We start from the raw sequence: 18,227 nt of genomic DNA, 5'->3' as shown, positions 1-18,227 counted from the left end.
TCCTTGAGTGGGCACCCCAGCAGCCCCATGGCATTCAGCGAGGGGGCACAGGCTGCCCTCCTCCAAAGCACCCTCTTCTTCCTGAGGCCCCTGCAGCACGTGACAGAGGGCCAGAGCCCTCCCCAAAATGCCCTCGGGGCTGCTCTCCCCAGCAGAGACCAGGCAAGGAGGAGGCTGAGCTCTCCCGCAGCTCTGCTGGAGGTTGCCCAGACACACCTGCACAGTGCCAGCAGCCAGAGACAGCTCGTGCAGGGAAGCAGCAGGATGTCCCAGGTCCGCCTGGCCAGGACCCTGAGCCGGCGCCAGCAGCAGCACCGCAGGGCTGGGCCCCGGGCGTCTGAAGGGCTTTCAGCCAGTTTCCCGAGCCCCACAGCTGCTGCTCTGCGTATGGCCCTTGTCAGCTTCCCCTGCATCCCCCACCAGCCCTGCCTAAGTCTCTGCCTGTGCCACCCCCCCAGCTGAGGCCCCCAGAAGGAACAAACCCTCCCAGTCACATACCTCTGCCCCATGTCCCTGCCAGTTCCCCTCCCTGAGAGGGCTCTCAATGCCCTCTGTGAGTTTGGGGGAGCGTTTCTCCTCCTCATGTTGGGGAGAAAGCAACAGCCCCTCCTTCAGACGCAGGCGTTCTGCCTGCGCAGGGCACAGCCGCTCAGCCAGAAGCTCCAAGCCGCTCCCTGCAGAAGCGCTCCTGCCACAGCACACAGCCACCAGAACAGGAGCTGCGCCCAGCCCGGCAGTCACGCCACAGAGCGACAGGGGGCTGCCCAAGCCCTGACCACACAGACGCCCTCCTGCTATGAGGTCATGGCCGTGATGTCACAGACGGGGCCGCAAGGGAGCTGGAGAAGGGGAGAGACCCTGCAGTTCTCCTGGCACCGCCCGTCCACAGCAGTTCCCGAGACTGCTCAGGAGACAGACGGATGGGGGCTCCAGAGAGGCCCCTGACAGAAGGTGGGTGAGGAAAAGGGATTGAAAAGCTGCCGGTTCTTTCAGGTAGACCTGGGGGGGGTAAAAAGAGCCAAAGCCTGGACCATAAGACCGAAAAAGGACTATGGGTCCTCTGCACGTCTAGCATGTAGGAAACAATTTACCGTACACATATAATAGGCCCAGACAGGATCTCTCAGCAAAGCATATTTTAACAGTGATTTTGGAGGATCGGGTGTTCTACCTAAAAGTAAGCCCACATGGTAGGGCAAAAAGCCCCTGCTTATATCCCCGTCAAACCCCGGCCTCAAATTCTCTCCCCTCTTCCCCCTCGGTGGGGTACTTCAGGGCTTACAGACTACGCAACGCCTGCCTCAGCCTACCTGTCTCGTTCATCTATTCTAACAACTCACTCCCCTCACGGATTGATTTAAAATATGGGTTCCTGGCTCTTTGGCTACCCTTCCCCCTAACTTAACTTTTTAAATCCACGAATCAGTTTGTATTCCAGCATTAGTTCGAAGAGACTTGGTTATACATTAAGGATCCATAGTCTGAGTGTCTCTCAGTCCCCTCCCCTGATTGGGGTCAGGTGTCAGGTCCCCAGTTCCGTAAAAACAACACTCCTTTGTTAGATGTTCCTTACAGTCGTCCTCTTCTCCTTCTTTTTACTTATGTTGGTTTTGCATTATCTTATGATGCAGTCTGGTAGGTGGCTTCAAGCCTGGGCACCATGATTGCACATTTTCTTCAGGAGTTATTCATCCAGTGTTGCTTCTTTCTTCTTGTTCTTTCAGCAGCATCACTTTATCAGAGTACAGCGGTGGCCCTAAAGGAGTTTGCTTTGCTAGAGCTGACTCGATAAGCCATTGAACAAGTCCTCGGGCACACGGGAAGATGCAACATCCTACTGCAGTTAGCACTTCCGCTACTACGATTAAAGAAGTAAAAATAGATACTGTAATTTCTTTCCATTTTCCAAACCAAGATTCTATCCCTCTTGTGAGCGGACTGTCTACTCCTGAAGTCTCAGACAATTCTTCTGTTCAAGTCGTGAGCCCTTGTGAAGCTCTCGTTGGAGTATTGTTCGGGTAAAGGTACAACACCTATCATCTCCTAACACTACGCATACACCACCTTTCTCTGCTAACGTCATATCTAGGACCATCCCATTTTGCCACGTCATTCTACTAGTAGCATCTAATTGTTCAGCAATTCCCTTAACTGCTTCTCTAGTATCATTTACAAATCATCGTTGGTTATAAGAGATGTAATTTATCCAATCTACATTCTTGTTTATAGTTACCCACCAGAATAAAAAGGATTCAAAAACTGCCGCTACTTGATTTCTTGCTTTGTGTTCATTAGGGACCCCTCCGGGAGCCCCAACTGAATCAAGATAAACTCTGTCATCAAAGAAAAACCCTAAACTCCTTTGCCCGTTGCCCTGATGACTTGTGGTTTCCAAATGCCAATTTGAAAAGGAATTGCCAATTGAACAATGTCACAGGTACCTTCCCAGTGTGGGGGGTAAAGTGGAATGAAGCATTCTCGTCCCACAGCACCACCAAAGATCTGCTCAGGGAACATTTAAAGAGGTAGGATTGCTTTCATGAGGACCAGCTTCACATGTCTCTACATACCTATCCATGTTTCCTAGGAACCTCGTATCATGCCTGCCCCGTCATGAGAGACAGGCAGTATGATTTCCAGTTATTCCCGAAAATGCCAGGGGAATTCTGAGATCTTTCCCCTGTAAGGCTGGCAAGAGCAGGGAGAAAGTATGACACGACTTATTTCCCCATGCCGTCGAGTCTCGATATAAGGCTAAAATGCACTCCGGCCCCTGCCGATTTCCACTCCATCCCAGAGGGAAAGGTACCACCTGGGCCACAGACCTTCCTGGTGCACACACGTAGCAACTGCTCTTGTTTAGGCTTTGCACCGTATATTTGGCCCATTCTACCCAGGTGTTTGTATCTCCATATCCTGTCCCTGCTTCAAAGGTTTCTCTTACATCTGGCATTTCTACAACAGTGACCACTTTAGGCTCACTTGGCAGGACCCATGGCCCTACTTGGAGTTTTTTGAATCAGTAATTTTGTTAGTTCCTCATTACTATTGTTCTTTAACACTTACATTTTGAACCTTCCTAGGGCATCTTTGCCACTAATGTCTGTTCGTGATTCGTAAACCCCACTTACTGCTCCCTGTATTGTACTTAGCATGGGCTGCACTGCAGGGACTCACATCCTGGGAGAGATTGTCCTCTAGATAGCATAATTTTTCTTTTCAACTCTATAATGGTTCATTGCTCACTGTCCATCCCCTAAACTCTGTGGTCCAGAAAACACTGTACCGGGAGTGGCAACGAGAGACAGCAACAAAAACTATGCACTTATTTAAATCATCCTTAGAGCAGCTCAGTTCCCCTGGACACATGTATTTGTTTTCATAACTCAATTGTCTTTGGCTCTGTACATCCGCATAATAAAGGATCTGTCAAGTTTCTACTTGAACTGTTAGGGAACCTTCAGTTTCAGTCACATTAATGATGAGTAACCTATTTGTAAATTCTACATAATACAGGATCAATAATCCCCAGACGTTCTATTTCATTTTTATCTCTGTATCTTCAGTCGAAGGGAAGCGTCAGTTGCCTGTGCTTGCCACTCGTCATTGTCCTTTGGAAGTTCAACTGGCCGTATGATCCTTGTGTAATGAATCCATCCTTTCTCACCTGGTTGTACCGCTGTCTTGGTGATCAGTGCAACTTGAAATGTTCCTTCCCAATGCGGCTGAAGCTTCGTTTCCTCCCAGGATTTGACCAGGACCCCGTTTCCAGGCTGAAACTTGTGAGCTACAAACTAATGGCAGAGTTTGAATGAGAAGTCCCTGGTGCCTGAGAGAAGATAGAAGACAACCTGAGTATACGGTTTTTGAGAAACATATCCTTAGTTTCAAACTGTGGGGTCCATCATCATTTCTGCCCAGGTATGGTACCCAAAGAGCATTTCATAAGGTGAAATTCCTATATGCCTGTGAGAAGCAGTTCTGATTCTCAACAAGGCTATAGGTAGACATCTACTCCAGGATAACTTAGTTTCCAATACTAATTTTGACAATTGCCTCTTTAAGGTCTGGTTCATCCTTTCTGCTTTTCCAGATGAAAGGGGATGCCAGGGGGAATGAAAATCCCAAGATATCTCCAAACTGTCCTTTAGTCTTTGCAGTACCCTGGAAGTAAAAGGTCCCCCTTGATCTGAGTCTATATTTTTCACTATTCCCTATCTAGGAATAATTTGTTCTAGAAACACTTTTGCTACCACTGCTGCCATGGCAGTGCTCAGAGGGAGAGCTTCTACCCACCCAGTAAGGTGATCTACCAACACTAGTAAATATTTAATTCGAACAACTGCAGGTAATTCTTTGAAATCAACTTGAAGATGCTGAAAGGGTCATAAACTTGGACTCCACCCTCCTGCAGGCTGCTTTCTAAGTGTCTTTTAATTTACTGTTTTAAAAAAACACACATATTTCACAAATTTGCTTGGCTATAGTATAAATTCCAGTACACCCATATTTTCGTAATACTATGTCACACATTGCTGGTGTTCCCCAACGATTCCCCTGATGTAAAATTGCTAATACCTCCCTCATGGTTTGCTTATTTAACATTTCTCTACCATCTGGGCGTACCCATTTCCCATTCTGTTCCCTGGCTCCGAATTCTCGGAGGACTTCTTTTCCTTTTTCATTGAAGACTGGAATTTCTTGAAGGGTCAGGACCTCAAGTGTGAGATAACTTATTACTTCAGGTTTTGAGGATGTTTCACCTGCTGATTTCCTCTGTCGCAAAAGGAGTTTTCCATCTGTTGGTAGTTAGGGTCTTGCGTTCGGAAGATCTCGCGCTGTACGGGAAGATAGTGGCCCCTCCCCTGATAGGTGTAGTGTTTCGTGTGTTACCTAAGCAGGCGGATGTGACGTTGTAAAACTCAAGGTATATATTGCTTTATTGCCTACCAATAAACGCCATTTGCCGTCCACCACATTGGTGTCTGCGAGCTGATGGACCGAGCGACCTGAGGGTGGTTGCCGTGCCGTTCCTGAAGCAGGACACCTATGTTGCAGGGTGAACCGCAACATAGTTTGGTGCCGAAACCCGGGAAAATCTCCTGATTTCAGGTGTGAACGGTGGTCGAGCCAGCTGGACTGCTACGATGGAGGAGGACGCTCCCATAGCCACTAGGAGGACGGAAGCCCTAGTGAAGGTTGTATCAGCATTGCATAGGCAATGGGGAATTGATTGTAGGTCTGAAGATTTTACTCTCGCAGTTGTGAGGCTTTTGAAAATTGGGGTAATTGAACAGCCGGTGGAGGTTCTCCACCCGGAGGGGTGGGATAAGTGCACTAAAGCACTGGCCGAGGAGACAATGTCCTCGGGTTGTGGGAAAAACCTGAAGTCTTGGGGGAAAGTCGTGCAAGCCTTGCAAAAAGCTATGCAAGCACAAGAGACTTGGAAAGTGGCTAAGGCTTGTTTAATGGCCACCCCACAATTGGGAGTCGGGGCTACCACGCAGACCCCGCACCCCTCAGATAATGACGATCCTGTTGAGTATAAGGATTTGCAAGAGGGCGACCCCCCTTCTCCACCCCCGAACCCTGACCCACTCACGGAGGCGCAGGAGCAAGCTGAATCCAAAGATCAGCGGGAGGGTGACTCCTCCCCTTACTCCTCTGACTCTGTTTCATTCGCAGAAGCGCGGGAGTGAGCTAAAGCTTTCTGGGGCAGGCTAGCCGAGGCGGCTCGCGTCGCTGGGAAACCGGAGTCCGAGGGTGTCTGGGCACGACCCCCCGCTATGCGCTCCAAGATGGCCCCCAGGGAAAACTTGAGGGGCGGGGAGAAGATGCCTTCGGCGGGAAAGGAGAGATAGTGATGAATCAGGAGAACAATAGAGCGGGGGATCGGGGAGGAGGTGGAGGCGGGGGCGAGGGGTAGAGGGGTGATGTGGGCATCCATCTGGGGAGGTGCTGCTGTGGGGGAGACTCCTCCCCCAGCAGGAGGCGGGGTGAGCCAAGAGGGCGGGAATGGCCCGCCCACAGGGGTAACGGGCAGGGTCAGAGCAGAGAGCGGCCCACCCGCAAGGGTAGTGGGCGGGGCCGGAACTCGTTTAAAAGGCACCGGAACCCGGAAGTAACCAGCCACTCAAGTTCCGGTTCTGGATCAGATACGGAAGTAACTGGCCACTCGAGTTCCGACTCCGACTCAGATACCGATTCAAATTCGGAGGAGGATGTGGGATCAAACAGAGTTAAAAACAAAAATATCCGCATCCGAAATAAAGCGAAATCGCGAGGGGGAGAAATTCCTCTCATGGATTGGAGAAAAATTAAGATTGCGTGTGCCGATTGGGCTCCATCGGCCGTGCTGGCGTTCCCGGTCCGGGTGACGGATGGGGGACAGAGGGTTCACACACCAATAAACCCTAAGGATGTGCAAGCGATTGTTAAAGCCATCACAGATAAAGGGATTAATTCAGCCATGGTCTCCACCCTCATAGATGGTGTTTTCGGGGGATATGACATGCTCCCGTTTGATATAAAACAAACTTGCAGGGTGATCTTTGACGGGGCAGGGATGATCGTTTTTAAACAAGAGTGGGAGGACAACTGTGCGAGACAACTGGCCCAGGTGGCTGGGACGGATCACCCACTGCATGGGTAACGATAAAGCAGATGCCGCTGCAAAAGGGGTATGGACACTGAGAGATGCCCGTCAGCTACACGAGTCCCTCCACATTGGAGCTAAAGCGCTAGTTAAGAGATGTGGGGTTTCAACCGTCGACGCAAAACACATAGTAGCTACGTGTCCCCACTGTCAAAAGGCACCACTGTGGTCCAGTGGAGTCAACCCCAGAGGTCTTAAAGCTTCCGAGGTGTGGCAGACGGACTTTACACTCTGTCAGTTGCTGAGACCTCGAGCGTGGCTAGCGGTAACCGTAGACACAGATAGCGGGGTAATCATAGCCACACAACACTCTAAGGCCGACTCCAAAGCAACCATCCAACATTGGCTGACAGCCACGGCATGGCTTGGTGTCCCTAATCAGATCAAAACGGATAACGGTCTGAGTTTCGTGTCCAAATCAACCCAGGCATTCGTTCGGAAATGGGGTATTACTCTAATACACAGTATCCCATATAATAGTACAGGTCAAGCTATAGTCGAGCGAGCAAATCAAACTCTGAAATCCAAGCTAGAAGTCTTGGCAAAAACAGAAGGTTTTACCTCCAGCATTCCCTCAGGAGACCAGGCACGTTTGCTAGTGACTGCCTTGCTAGCACTGAATCAATTCCCTAGGGGAGAGGAGGTGAATAGTCCTGTCCAAAAACATTGGGCCACTCGAGCACTGGAAGAGGGCCCACCAGTTGTAGTCAGAAATGAGCTGGGAGACTGGGAAAAAGGGTGGAAACTGGTTCTGACAGGACGAGGGTATGCAGCGGTCAAAAAAGATGGCAGGGTCAAGTGGTGCCCGCTTAAGTCCATTAAACCAGAGCTTCAGAATAAAACTAATGAAAACTGTGAGTTTTTGTTTGCAGGAACGGATCATTGGCCGCCCTTGTAGCCCGTATGCCCCGGTGACAGACGACGTCAACAAATCAGCAAGCGTCCTGTCTGAGCCTGAGAATTCTGCACGGGAAGAGTCCAGACAACAGCAAAGCGGCCTCCGTGGTTGGAAGCTGCGATACCTTCGTTTGATCTTGATTCTGAGGCTTGCTGCTACAGGTAAAACAGAATCAGGTTACAGCCACCATCAGCCATTCAAGTGGATCCTACGAAACGTGGGGAGCAATCGAGTAATAAGGGAAATCACAACAACAGGTGCTCCAACCTTTTCAATTAAAATAAGTGACTTATTTCCCACAACTCATTCATTGTGGGGAACATATTGGTGCCCTAGTTCAAATCCAGGAAAAAGCTACTGTCACTATCCAGGATATTTGTTTTGTGGGTATTGGGGATGTGAGACCATTGTTACAAGCAATAAGTGGAGTCCAGAAAAAGAGGATGAATTTTTGCGAGTAGATTGGGGACCAAGGGGATGTATCCCTCCAATATTTGCGTACAATGAAATGCTGGATTGGAGAGGTGATTGTGTCGGTCTAGACGTAGAGATCAGAAACCCGACTAATGCGGATTGGCTTTTGGGGAAAACGTGGTCAGTATTTCGTCGTAAGACCTTAAAGGATCCAGGAACACTAATACAAATCACCAAGGTCAGGCTACAAACACCTCAGACACTTGGGCCTAACCGGGTTCTTAACCCACACACATCTAAACCTGTGGTAGACAATACCAAGAACAACGCCAAGGTTGCGGCTCCCAATAACGCCAAGACACTCGATACTTTCAAAATTGAAATGCCTCCCCTATGGAGGTTGTTGAACTTGTCATACCAGCTATTGAATTCTACCAATCCAAATATTACAGCAAACTGCTGGCTTTGCTTTGATATAAGGCCACCCTTTTATGAAGCAGTAGGTGTACCCTCTAAACCAGGACTAGTAAACGGGCCTAACCCATCGCAATGCCTTTGGAACACCACAAACATCCCAGGAATTACAATGCAATACGTATCAGGGCAAGGCTCTTGTGTCGGTAAGGTACCCCCTGGGAAAAAGGTGCTATGCGCAAATGAGATCAGGCTAGAAAAAGAATCGAAAACCAAATGGTTAGTTCCTGCTAGCAATACCAAATGGATATGTTCAAAAACTGGAGTCACACCGTGCATATCCCTTAACATATTTGATCAAAACAATGAATTCTGTATACAAGCAATGATTGTTCCAAGGATCATATACCATCCAGAGGAATACATATATGAACATCTATCCCCTTCTACTTTTAATCACATACAAAAACGAGAGCCCATTACCGATCTGACCATAGCTGCCCTGCTAACCGTAGGAGCTGCGGGGGCTGGAACAGGAATAGCCTCGCTAGTCGGACAAAACCAAAGATTTCATTCTCTCAGAGTAGCAGTAGATGAAGATTTGGTTCGAACTGAACAATCGATCACCGTCTTAGAAAAGTCATTGAGATCATTGTCCGAAGTTGTTTTACAGAATTGTAGAGGACTAGATCTCTTGTTTTTACAACGAGGTGGACTTTGTGCAGCTTTAGGAGAAGAATGTTGTGTATATGCAGATAACACAGGGGTTGTCAGAGACACAATGGCCAAACTTAGGGAGGGTCTAGAAAAGAGAAGAAGAGATAGAGAAGCCCAACAAGGATGGTTTGATTCATGGCTTAACCACTCGCCATGGTTAACAGCCCTGATATCCACCCTAGCAGGGCTGATTATAACGATCGTTCTAACACTGATTTTCGGGCCCTGCATACTGAATAGGCTGATGTTGTTTGTTAAAAGCCGGCTAGAGCAAGTTAATATCCTTTTGCTTGAACGCCAGCAACTACTTTATGAAAAGTATTTACTAATCTTTTCCCTAGTTATCCCTACTAACACCCCATTATTAATAACTACCTCATAGTTTTCACCTGTTCACTGTGCCTTATATTTTATGTTATGTAGTCTACCTCTAAAGATTTTTTACACTGTATTACAATAAGAAGCATATATCTTTTTTAAGACTTTTATATCTTAGCTAATTTAGTTGTGCACGGGGGGGGGGAAATGTTGGTAGTTAGGGTCTTGCGTTCAGAAGATCTCGCGCTGTACGGGAAGATAGTGGCCCCTCCCCTGATAGGTGTAGTGTTTCGTGTGTTACCTAAGCAGGTGGATGTGACGTTGTAAAACTCAAGGTATATATTGCTTTATTGCCTACCAATAAACGCCATTTGCCGTCCACCACATTGGTGTCTGCGAGCTGATGGACCGAGCGACCTGAGGGTGGTTGCCGTGCCGTTCCTGAAGCAGGACACCTATGTTGCAGGGTGAACCGCAACATAGTTTGGTGCCGAAACCCGGGAAAATCTCCTGATTTCAGGTGTGAACGGTGGTCGAGCCAGCTGGACTGCTACGATGGAGGAGGACGCTCCCATAGCCACTAGGAGGACGGAAGCCCTAGTGAAGGTTGTATCAGCATTGCATAGGCAATGGGGAATTGATTGTAGGTCTGAAGATTTTACTCTCGCAGTTGTGAGGCTTTTGAAAATTGGGGTAATTGAACAGCCGGTGGAGGTTCTCCACCCGGAGGGGTGGGATAAGTGCACTAAAGCACTGGCCGAGGAGACAATGTGAACCGCAGGGTGAACCGCAACACCATCTGATGTCCATTAACGTGTCCTACAGCCACCTCTATTGGTGACATCAGGTCATGTAACACTTGTCCAACTAGTTCTTCATGAAACAATTATTTCCCTTTGCTATTAATTAGACCCCGTTCTTCCCAGTTTTTCCCAATGGTGTGCACTACTTCAAATGCATATCTAGAATCAGTATAAATGGTACCTTCTTTTCCTCCTAACATGCACAATGCCTGATTGAGAGCATATAGCTCGCATGTTTGAGCTGAGTGGTTATTAGGCAACCTTCTCGTTTCCCTTGTTTCACCACTCACACCTTCAATGATGGAACACCCGTTGTGTCTTTCCCCTGAATTACCATTGAAGACCCCTCTATGAAGGGGTGCAGCCCTGCACGTAGGGGTATGTCTCTCAAATCAGGTCTGACTTTAGTTTGGTATTCTAGCTAAAGTCTAAACAAACATGCTCTAGATCTTGATCTTCACTGTCACCTCTCCATAGGTAAAGTAGCAGGGCTCAGATATGATTCTGTAGCAAGACTAGGCCGCAGGGGGAACCGCTGACTGTTTCAGCAAGATCAGCAAGGACACTGCGACCTTGGCAGAGTCTCATAAACAGCTTGGGAGAAGCAAGAGCACAGGAACGTAGAACAAGCATGGCTAGTAACTGCAAGTAGGAGGACCATGCCAATGTGACTGTTAGAGCTTAAGCCAATTAGTAGGTGACAGGCATGCATAATGATCGTGAACTGTGTAAGCATATGCTGTTCGGGCTAATAAATCAAACTATGCTTTATCACTCATATTGAGTCGACCTGCGTGTTCCTCTGCCGCTCAAAAAATAACAGATACAGTGGGATTCTATATAACAAAGAAACAAAGTAGGGAGGAGAAACAGAAAGGAATAAGGAAAGATGGGACATTCTCCATTAACAGAAATTTAAGAAGAGCAAGCGTAGGATCCTGCATCTGGGGAGGAACAACCCCAGGCACCAGTACAGGTCAGGGGCAGACCTGCTGGGAAGCAGCACTACAGAGAAGGACCTGGGAGTTCTGGTCAACAACAGGTTGACTGTGAGTCAACGATGTTCAGGTCCCCAGGTGGGCACAGGGCAACAGGCACAGACTGAAGCATAGAAGGTTCCACCTGAATATGAGAAAACCCTTCTTTACTTTGAGGGTGCCTGAGCACTGGAACAGGCTCCCCCGAGAGGTCGTTGGAGTCGCTTTCTCTGGAGACATTCAAGACCCTCCTGGACACGTTCCTGTGTGATTTGCTCTGGTGAACCTGCTTTAGCAGGTGGGTTGGAATAGATGATCTCCAGAAGTCCCTTCCAACACCGACTATGTCTACACCCCATGTGGCCTTTGAGGGGGCCTGTGAAACCACATTGCTCTGCTCCAGACTAACAGCCAGGTTCCTCTACTTCAGGCTTTTTATTTTCACGACAGACTGTCTCCTCATGCCTGGCCAATGGTGTTCATTTCCTTTACCTTCCCATGAACCTGCACTCGATAAATGCAGGTGTAGCGTGACTTCCCCCAGTTGCTCTGTATGAGAAGCCTGATGCGCTGAAAGGCTCTGGGAAGCTCACTCTGCAAAGCAAATGCGGCAAAAAGCCAGGTCAGTGCCAGGGCGTCAGGAGGCCCTGCGTGTCGTCCCCTGCCAGCCTGGCCCTTGCAGCTCCCGCCCTGGCTGATGGGACAGCATCTCTGTCCTGCCCTTCTCCCGACCAGGCCCTCTCTGCCTCTGCAGAGCAAATGCCCAGCCTCAGAGAGCAGGCCGGACCTTCTGGAAACCTGAGGCTTGCTGGGCCTGGGGCGGAAATGGAGCCTGGGGAAGTCCTGCTGCTGGGGCAAGGCGTTGGGTATCGTGGCTGCCACCGCCTGTCTGGCTGGGTCTCAGTGCCTGTCCTGCCACCCCTTCCCTTTACTGCTGGGGCGTCTGTGCTGGCAGAGTGGCCAGGGAGTGCTCCTGCACATGGGCTGTGGCAGCACCCAGCAGCTCCTCCACCTCCTCCCCAGCACAGCCCAGGCCTGGGGACACTGGCCACCCCGCCCCGTGTGCGGAGCATCCCTGTGGTGCTGCCTGTTGGCTGTTGCCACCTGACACTTGGGTTTCAGGGCAGCATGCGGCACAGGTGGGGTGGCACGACCCTGGCTGGCTCTGCCAGGAGCAGTAGGCATAGGCAGGAGCTCTGGGGACCTGCGTGGTCGTGGGGCCGACCTGAGTCTCGCTCTACTTCTGCTGCCCTTGCTGAGTGCTGCCCAGCCCTCCAAAGCCCGCCATGTCTCTCTTGGCCAGGGTTGAGCCCCTGCCCTGGCAGGGACCATCCACGCCCCTCCTGCCACTGAATTGCTGGCCAACCTGCATTTCTGCCCTGGCCTCGTGCCCTAACACACATCCCACACCTGCAGAGGGAAGGTCTGGGCCGGCGCTTTCTTGATGTCATAGCCGAATGTCCCCAGCAGAGTCTCCTCTTTTCCTTCCTCATCCAGTCCCTGGCAGGTGAAGCACAGGGGAGCAGTCAGGCTCAGCTCGGCCATGAGGCAACACACGCGCCACATCCCGGCCCCCGACCCCTCTCCTCTCCCGCGGCTCCAGCGCAGTCTGGAACAGGATGCGGTAGGGCCGAGGTGTTGGGCCAAAACCCACGGAGCAAGTCTTCAGATGGGAGGACACCACCCTGGACATGCCCTGAAATGTCCCCTCAGAGCACAGCTGTGCTTGGGAGAGACCAGGAATCTCTGCAGAGATTCAGAGCGACCTGCAAGTCCCCCTTCCGGCTTCTCTCCAGCACCAGGTCCCAGCCCCAGGTGCCCAGCAGAGACTTACAGAGACGGTGAAATCTCGAGGGGCACTGCTGATGTCCCCGAGTGCAGAGGACTTCTTCAAGGGGTGCTGCACAGTGATCGCGGTTGGTTGGACTTGTGCGGGCAACGTAATGACCACTTGGCTCCCCGACGCTTGGAAGGGCCAGCAGTAGCCTGGGGAAATGTCCAGCTGAAAGCACAGGGCAATGGCAGCGGTTGGTGAAGGGAACAGCAATCCCATGTCTTTACAAAAGGAGTGCAACAGACAGGTTTAACCCATCAGTTAACAGGGAATGTTGCTGGGGGAATATGAAAGGCAGTTGGGAAAGTTTGTAGCCTCCGGGTACCTTGGCCGGTGGGGAAAGGAGGATGGATCGCCTGCGGCCAGGGATTAGATAAACAGAGGACTGTGTCTTCCCACAGTTTTGAGCGTCCCCATAGGGACTCCTATGGACTCCCCCTTTCTTCAAATAAAGTTTCTTTTTTTGGCTTAGTCCTCTGTCTCCTCTTTGAACATTAACCGCTAGCGAAGCCCATTTCCGTACAGCAGTGAGGTCTCTCCTCAGCCTCCTTTTCTCCAGGCTAAACAGCCCCAGTTCTCTCAGCCACTCCTCATCAGACTTGTGCTCCAGACCCCTCACCAGATTCATTGCCCTTCTCTGAGCTCTCTCCAGCACCTCCATGTCGTTCATGTAGTGAGGGGCCCCAAACTGAATACAGGATTCAAGGTGGGGCCTCACCAGCAGCAAGTCACTTCTCTAGTCCTGCTGACCATGCTATTCCTGATACAAACCACCTGGACACATTGCTGGCTCATGTTCAGCCGGCTGTCAGTCAACACCCCCAGGTCCTTTTCCTCCAGGCAGCTTTCCAGCCACTCTCCCTGCGCCTGTAGCACTCCCTGGGGTTGTTGGCCCCAAGTGCAGGACCCAGCATTTGGCCTTGTTGAACCTTACAATAACTGGTCTCAGCTCAACTTTCCAGCCAGTCCAGATCCCTCTGTATGCCCTTCCTACCCTCCGGCAGACCGACACTCCCACACAACTTGGTGTCATCTGCAAACTTACAGAGGGTGCACTCAGTGTCTCATTCAAATCACCCAGATCTGACAAGTTCCTTCCCCTGGCGGTGACCAGGTACGGTGGTCAGGAAGCAGCAGCTCAGCTCAGCTCAGCCCCATTCATCCCTTTCCTGGGGGAAGCTGCTGGTTTCTAGCAAGCCAAGCTCCCTGTGAGATCTCGGATATCTGGCACCTGACCAGTGCCACGGGCTTCAGCAACACCACTGGCCTGAGGGGGGACACCCTGGGGCTTGCCCTCAGCCTTAGCAGGAGGAACAAAACAGGCACCGATGATTTCTGCTCCCATACCTGCATAAAGGTCTCCAGAGGCCGCAGATCACAAAGGAACCAAAACAGCCTGCAGGACCATGTAATGCTCCTGTGTGATCTCTGCAGGTCGATGGTGACCCCTGAAGGAAGAAGAGAGCAGCTGACTGTCAGGCCCCCCAGGCTGGTGGATGGGGGGTATATCTAAGGCTGCCTGCCAGCCCCGTGCCCTCAGAGCAGATGCAGGCAAGGAAGGGATCCCCGTGCCCGGTGAGAACGTCTCCCTCATGGCCGCACGAGGAGAAGGTTTGCGGGAGCTGGGAGCCTGCAAGCCCCCATGGGAAGAGCAGGGGGCCCAAGCTGATGCCACCCGATACGCAGACAGCAAACGATGACCTGACTACTGGCTCCTCAGTGCCCAGGAAAGCTCAGCAGAGAGGGAAAGCACAGAAGTGCTGTCAGGGGCATGGCGGGGCACCTGTGAGGGGCCGAAGGGCAGGACAGGCACTCTGCCACAGGCGTGCTCTTGGGCCCTGTGATTCCATCTCATCTGCCCTGCCTTGGAGGGCACTGTCTGCACCGCAGCCTCCTTTGGGGAGGGCTAAGCAGGAGCTCAGTGCTACGAGATCGGTCTGCCCACATCCACACCTGTGCTTTTCAGAGCCCAGGCAGACATCTGGACACTCTCTTCCACAGGCATAGCAGACATGGCCATTCTCAAGTCCTCTATTTCCTGGGAAAGACAGAAATGAACACGGGAGACAAACACGTCAGCGGGCCATTCAGTGTGACCACGGAGTCCTGGCACAGAGCCTCTGTTGAGCAGAGTCAGGGCTCGGGAAGAGCATTCGTGTCCGCAGCCATAGCAGGGGTATGGGTCTGGGCCCCACAGCCTCGTCTCCACCTCCACGCTGCCCAGCTCAGCCTGCAGATGGGCTCAGACCTGCCAGGGCTGGATGCTCCTGGGAGGCCACTTGTGTCTCACTGCTCTCTGGGCTCAGACCAGTACCACCAGAGGCCTCAGCACCTCAGTAGCAGGACATCAGCAGTCCTCCACTGCCAGTTAAACTTGGCCAGAGGAGGGGACTTTAGAGCAGAGCAGCAACACTTGGTGAAGGCTGGCTGGCTGGGCACAGAAGGAAAACCCCACAGCATCCCCACAAGGCACCCCGTGCGGGGCCCTGCTCATCCGCGCCCTCTTTCACAAAGCACAGCATCACCGTCTTCAAGGAGCTCATCTCAGCAGTCAGGCGGGTCAGATCCTTCTTCAGCTGTTGCACCTCCTGAGCTTGTTCCCTCAGCAGAGCGAGCGAGTTCCTGCAAATGCCGGCAGAGCAGATCTTGTCAGGGAGCTGCCCAGCCCCTGCCAGAGCCTCCAGGCTCAGAGGCACAGAGCAGAGACACAGGGGCTCCAGGCCCCTTTCCTTGCCCTGCTTTGCAGGTGCTCCCCTTCCTTTCCAGCTTATGCAACAGGCGAAGAGAGAGGGAAAAGCCTGAGCCCCCCGTGCTACACGTGGAGCACAAACAGCACGAGGCCAGGTCCTGCTCCCCCACCAGATGAGCAGCGAGCCAGGAGAGGGCTCTTACCGCAGGAACTTCAGCTCGCCCACAGGCTTCTCCAGCAGCACCTGAAAAGGAGAGGTTCTCTGCTTGAGTCCCAGAGGTGCTGGGGCTTTCCAGAGCCCAAGGAAGCTCTAGGGAGGCACCGCAGAAGCTGCTGCTGCTGCTTTGGCGTGTGGCCTGGAGCCGGAGGATTCGGCACTTTACCCAGCCGCCACCAGCAGTGCTCCTCTGCGGGACTTCCTTGTCCCACAGGAACATTCACCGACCTGTGGCACATCCTTTGCCCACAGCATCCACATTGGCAGCGAGGTCCCGCAGAAGGCACCAGCTGTAATTCACATCACCGAGAGTGTTTTTACTAGCGTTTCTAATGACCTCCCCAGTCTTGCCATCTCCTCCCACACCAGGGTGGCAAGAGGTCTGCCGAGAGGTTTTCTCACTGCTGTAGTGAGCACCAACATCTGGCTCCATGGGCTGTGAGACAGACACCTCTCGGTCCCTCCCCCCGCACAGCACCGCCGAGGACCCTCCCTTCAGCTGAGCTCCATGCCCCCAGCAATGCTCAGCTCTGGCCCTGCCTGTCACCGTCTCTGTTTCCTCTATCTGCACAGCAGCGTGGGAGCGGAGCCTGTCCCGACATGGGCTGAACACCTGGCACTGGTTTCTGTGAAGGAGTAGGACCTTCTTCAAGCTCCCCTTCACAGCAGCGCAGGCTGTTCCCTCCCGCTGCCTCTGCACATCTGCCTCTCTCACGCACCCCCCGATCATGCCAGCCAGGCTGGAAGTCCATACAGCCTCCCCTTGCAGGCTTGCGGGCTAAGCAAGTGCTTCCCTTGGGCCGTGGCAGCTTCTGCACAGCCCGTCCACAAAGGAAAGCTGCCCAACAGCAGGGACGTCTGCCTGAAAGGGTCCTGCCGGCTGTGTATCCTAGCACTGGGGGTGTCTGCAGTGGCCCTTGGGCTGACTGGGGTCTGTGTGTGCGGAGCTCCTGGAGCTGCAGAGGCGGCAGGCTGGAGGGTCCCCACAGGCGTTCCAGCGCCTCTCCCTCAGGCTGAGGCTTGCAGCCCATGCATCTGTGCTGCCCCGAGCAGCGGGTGAATATTCACCAGTAGCAGCTACACAGATGAAGCAGAAGATCATCAAGAGCCCGCTCCTGGTCTGGACCATCTCCTTCCTGAAAAAGAGGGAGTCCTGGTGATACTGGTGCTCAGGGACTGGAGCAGACTCTGTCTGGGACATTCTCACTGGCAAGCTGAGAAGCATCAATTCTGGAGGTCAGCTTGCTGACACAAAAGCTGACTCAGCAGCCCCTTTCAAAAGGAGCACAGTTTCTATCTGCCCATTCTTCCCCAAGCCAGAGGCTGGTCGAGGCCGCAACAAAGCCTTTTGCAGAGGCTCAGCCCTCACCCTGAGCGCTCCGCTGCACCCTCCTGGTGCGGAAGTTTCAGACACTGACACGTGTGCCGACTGGCGCTGCCGAAGGATTTTGCTCTCGTTACTTTCCAAGCAGCTGCCCAGCCCTGGCAGCACCCGACCTGCTGCCAGCAGGAGCCACGCTCACCTGGTGCAGAGAACCACCAGCCTCCCCCTGACTTAGCAACACCCCCTTCCATGTCCGCACTGGACACGTGCCGTACTCACACGGTAGAGACGCAGGTGCTGAGGTACCGCTGAAGGGACACCAGGGCCAGTGCCAAGCTGCCAGAAGCGATCAAGACCAAGCCTGGCAAAGAAACCAGAGAAAAGCCTGAGGACCCTTCTGGAGGACACCTGGTGGGACACAGGTCAGACCCTCGGAGAGGTGGGCGCTGGTCCCACATGCTCCCTGTCCAGGGCAGTGGCAAGGGCAGGGCCGAGGCTTTCCCCTGGGGAGGGGGCAGCTGGGTGCATCCCTGGGAGCAAAGGACCGAGGGCTGGGCAGGATCCCCTCGCAGGCAGGGCACTGATGGCTTATCCGAGGAAGGAGGTGGCACGAGACTTTGGCCTCCGGGCTCCCACCAGGTGGGTGTAGCCCATGGTAGCCAGAGGATCCCGCAAGGACATGGAGACAGCACTCAGCTGTGTCACAGGCGTGTAGCTGAGATGGCCCCGGGCCTTCCTCAGAGGAGGATGGTGCTGGCTCTGCAGGGCTGTTGGGCCAAGCCCCGATTGTGGGGTGACAGGCAGCCTCTTCTCCTCAGCCCTCAGTAGCACATGCAGCATCAGGCCCCAGCATAGCCAGGGGAGGCAGGAGGGAATGGGAGATGCTCGGGCGTCTTTCCTGAGAAAGCCGTCCAGCCTGTGGTCAGAGGCCAGTGGCCTGTGAGAGCTTGCCCTCCCCTTTTGATTC

The 18,227-nt window shown here is 52.5% G+C and overlaps 1 long non-coding RNA gene across 1 annotated transcript; it reads right to left on the bottom strand.

The window, feature by feature from the left end:
* Positions 1 to 13,130: 13,130 nt before the first annotated feature.
* LOC139826451 (uncharacterized) lies at positions 13,131 to 15,182 on the bottom strand. The gene is made up of 3 exons (XR_011736525.1): positions 14,984 to 15,182; positions 14,378 to 14,478; positions 13,131 to 13,198 (listed from the first exon to the last, which is right to left on the bottom strand). It is a non-coding gene; the product is annotated as an uncharacterized lncRNA (long non-coding RNA).
* Between the last annotated feature and the right edge of the window lie 3,045 nt (positions 15,183 to 18,227).

Source organism: Patagioenas fasciata, chromosome Z, assembly GCF_037038585.1.
Source record: "Patagioenas fasciata isolate bPatFas1 chromosome Z, bPatFas1.hap1, whole genome shotgun sequence".
NCBI lineage: Eukaryota > Metazoa > Chordata > Aves > Columbiformes > Columbidae > Patagioenas > Patagioenas fasciata.
This window is presented reverse-complemented; position numbering and strand designations above follow the sequence as displayed.